Genomic DNA, 4,184 nt, shown 5'->3' on the forward strand with positions numbered 1-4,184 from the left:
TCTTCTGAATTCTGTCTCCTGAGTTCTGAGTCTTTCTGTCTTGTTACAACTGTATTTATACCAGTTGATTCAATCCTATCAATCTCTATTACAAAGGTTAGGGCGTTTCTTATCTCCATTCCAGGGAGAAAAGATTATGTAGTTTAAGCATGATTGTTTGTAGTTAAAGGGATTAATTACCCGCCTGGCACTTAGTTGAGGGGTTTTATTCCCTCCCTAACTTCAGGGGAAAATCCCTACCTGGGGATTCAACCTTTCTCGGAGAGGTGACTTTGGTTAAAACACAGCGCCAAGAAGGTGAGCAAACATATTAAGAAAAGTATGCCATATATGCCAGGTCCCTTGAAACAGCAAGGATGGACCGGCTCCCGGCAGAAGTTATCATTCATATTGTCATATGAATTGATTTCTTAATTTTGCTTTCTCATGATGATAATAAAATAGTCCTTGATATTAATTAAAAGTTTAGGATATAAGTTATATTTACTGAATTATTTTTATTTTTCTAAATTGGTAATAAAAATTAATTCAAATTTCTAGTGTTCAAATATTGCATTTTAAAAGTTTATTTAAAGTGTTTGTTAAAATTCATCTTGAATTTAATTATTAATGAATCACAGCCTTTTGGTATAGTTAGTTTAAGGCTGATTGGATGTCTTCAAATGACGTTTCTCAACCACTCTGGAGGAAAGATAAATTCATTTTCTAGAGAGGAATGTGCCCCCAAAAAGTATACACACTTTAACAGCTAATAGCTCAATTTTTAAAATGAAATGTATTTTAATAAACGATGCCTTTGTAAGTATTCAAAGTGTGTGTATACATTTTTTGGGGAACATCCTATATATACTAGAGTTAAGACAAGAATTAAATTTACTCTATTTTTGCATAATAATTATCTTAAAATTATGCTGAAATATAGATTCATACAAATTCATACTATACTCCTCGTTTTTATCAAAACTAAGAACAATGATAGTTATTATATAAAAAAAACATGGACAAAATTGGTGTAAAATGCTTGGCTGATGTTTCTTTATAGCATTTTGACTGTATTTATTACTAATCTCATTAGGGAAATGGAATTTGAATTGACCATATCTGATCATATCTTGGAGGGAAATTATATAACTTTTCAGCATATTAAGACAAATTATAATCTTCAATGGAACATGAAATAGAAAACAAATTCAACTATTAAGATAATGTGTACATCACCATCTGAAAGTTTTGCTTATTTCCTCAACCAATAACAAATGTGTTATCGCAATGTCTTTTCCTTCTCTCCAAGTTTCTGAGAAGCGATGCAACCAGAGTGCTATTTTTATCAAGCTGAGCCTTTTTACAGAAACTTTTCTCTATGTCCTGGCTTTAAAGTCCTAAGTGTAAATGTGGATGACTTTTTATATGACAGAACCTTTGTGTATATTAAGATATCATCAGATTTATCTTTAATAAACTAGATAAATGCTGTTTTATTGACATAAATCGCCAGAATATTTTTTGAATTATATGACAGTTTATAGAGTGTGGACAGGTGATTATCAAGTCAGAATAGGATATCTCTGACAAGCACACATAAAAATTACCAAAAAATAGTCAAGTTTATCCTATATAATAAAAGACTAATATGCAAATTGACCAAATGGCCAATTGCTATGATATGCACTGACCACCAGGGGGTAGATGCTCAATGCAGGAACTTCCCCCAGCCCACAGGCCCAACTGGTAGTGGCAGTGGGGCTGGCGAGTGGGCAGTCCCAGGCCAGCCAAGGTGGGTGCCAGTGGGGGCCCCTGACTGCACCACCAGTCACCCCACAGATAGGCCCTGATCACTGGCCAGGCCTAAGGAGCCTACCCATGCACAAATCTTGTGCACTGGGCCTCTAGTTGCTTTATAATGCCTGATAGTTTAAGTAATCCATATCCATTAGAAAACAGAGCTAATAGAGTCAATTTTTATTTTTATTTTTATATGGTGTCTAAACATTTGGGTATCTCAGATCATTTAAAAATATTTTGCTTCTGAAAAAGCATCCAGGTCTTTTTGGCATTTGACCCTGAAAGTGCTCTAAAAAGTAAAAATTACTTTTCTGAGTGCTCAGTGTGCCTTTGTGTCTGGCAACTTCCCAGCGCCTAGATCCTCGGACTTTCCTCACAGAATGGCCCCCAAACATCAGTCCTCGCTCCCACTTCAAATGAAGAAAGAAACCAAAACTGCCTCCAGCTCCCAAGCTGGAGAAGAAGCCGACCCCTAAGGACATGCCAAAAGGAGAAAAAGAACAGCAAGAAGCGATTGAACATATTGATGAAGTACAAAATGAAATAGACAGACTTAATGAACAAGCCAGTGAGGAGATTTTGAAAGTAAAACAGAAATATAACAAACTCTGCCAACCATTTTTTCAGAAGAGGTCAGAATTGATTGCCCAAATCCCAAATTTTGGGGTAATAACATTTGTCAACCATCCAGAAGTGTCTGCACTGCTTGGGGAAGAAGATGAAGAGGCACTGCATTATTTGACAAGAGTTGAAGTGACAGAATTTGAAGATATTAAATCAGATTACAGAACAGATTTTAATGTTGATGAAAATCCTTACTTCGAAAATAAAGTTCTCTCAAAAGAGTTTCATCTGAATGAGAGTGGTGATCCATCATCAAAGTCCACTGAAATCAAATGGAAATCTGGAAAGGATCTGACAAAACGTTCAAGTCAAACACAAAATACAGCCAGCAGGAAGAGACAGCATGAGGAACGAGAAAGCTTCTTTACCTGGTTCACTGACTATTCTGATGCAGGTGCAGATGAGTTGGGAGAAGTCATCAAAGATGACATTTGGCCAAATCCATTACAATAGTACTTGGTTCCTGATGTGGATGATGAGGAAGGGAAAGGGGAAGGAGAAGAAGCAGAAGGAGAAGGAGAAGGAGAAGGAGGAGGAGGAGGAGGAGGAGGAGGAGGAGGAGGAGGAGGAGGAGGAGGAGGAGGAGAAGGAGAAGGAGAGGAGGAGGAGGAGGAGGAGGAGGAGGAGGAGGAGGAGGAGGAGGAGGAGAAGGAGGAGGAGGAGGAGGAGGAGGAGGAGGAGGAGGAGGAGGAGGAGGAGGAGGAGGAGGAGAAGGAGAAGGAGAAGGAGAAGGAGAAGGAGAAGGAGAAGGAGAAGGAGAAGGAGAAGGAGAAGAAAGGTTGGAAGATATTGAAGAAGGGGATGAGGATGAAGGTGAAGAAGATGAAGATGATGATGAGAGGGAAGAAGGAGAGGAAGATGAAGGAGAAGATGACTAAGGAACAGTGATGGATTCCAACCTCTTTTAAAATTTTCTCCAGTCCCTGGGAGCAAGTTACAGTCCTTTTTTATTTTTTATTTTGTCCCCCTCTTGTACTCAGTTGCCCTGTTTTTGAGGACTTTTTCTCTCCTTTACACCATGGTTCTCACCTTATTTGGGGGGGCGGGGGCGGGGGTGTACCTTGAGCAGAATACAGTGGGAAAAGAATCTTTGCCCCTTTCTGTTCCAAATTCATTTTTATCCTTTCCTGTCTCAAGAAAAATTTAATGGAATCAACACCACCATGCTCTGTGGGAAAAAAGAAAAACCTTCTGCTCCCTTAGCTCTGCTGGGAGCTGGGGGTGGCTGGGCCCCTGGGTAGTAGTGCATAGAATTCTAGCTCTTTCCTCCTTTCTCTGTATACTGGGCTCAGAGATTACACTGTCTCTATGTGAATATGGACAGTTAGCATTTACCAACATGTGTCTGTCTACTTTCTCTTGTTTAAAAAAAGAGAAAAAAAGACTTAAAAAAGGGGGTGCTATAGAAGGTCAGCAAAGGGTGGGTTTGAGATATTTGGGTGGGTTAAGTGGGCATGTTACAGCATGGCTTCTCCTTTGGTATGTTTAATTGTGATGTTTAATGGACATCCTTGCAGTCTAAGATGACGCTTTTTAAATAAAATTCTCTCCTAATGATGACTTGAGCCCTGCCGCTCAATGGGAGAATCAGCAGAACCTGTAGGATCTTACTCAGAATTGACATTTCTCTATTGTAATTTTGTTCCTATTTATTTTAAAATTTTATTTTTGTTTCACAGGAAAGGAAAGATGATGCTCAGTTTTAAACGTTAAAAGTATACAAGTTGCTTTGTTACAATAAAACTAAATGTGTACACACACACACACACACACAATTC

The 4,184-nt window shown here is 38.5% G+C and overlaps 1 pseudogene; it reads left to right on the plus strand.

Moving 5' to 3' along the window:
• Positions 1 to 2,162: 2,162 nt before the first annotated feature.
• Positions 2,163 to 3,813, plus strand: LOC132229322 (protein SETSIP-like; annotated as a pseudogene).
• The last annotated feature ends 371 nt before the right edge of the window (positions 3,814 to 4,184 follow it).

Source organism: Myotis daubentonii, chromosome 3 (assembly GCF_963259705.1).
Source record: "Myotis daubentonii chromosome 3, mMyoDau2.1, whole genome shotgun sequence".
Lineage (NCBI taxonomy): Eukaryota > Metazoa > Chordata > Mammalia > Chiroptera > Vespertilionidae > Myotis > Myotis daubentonii.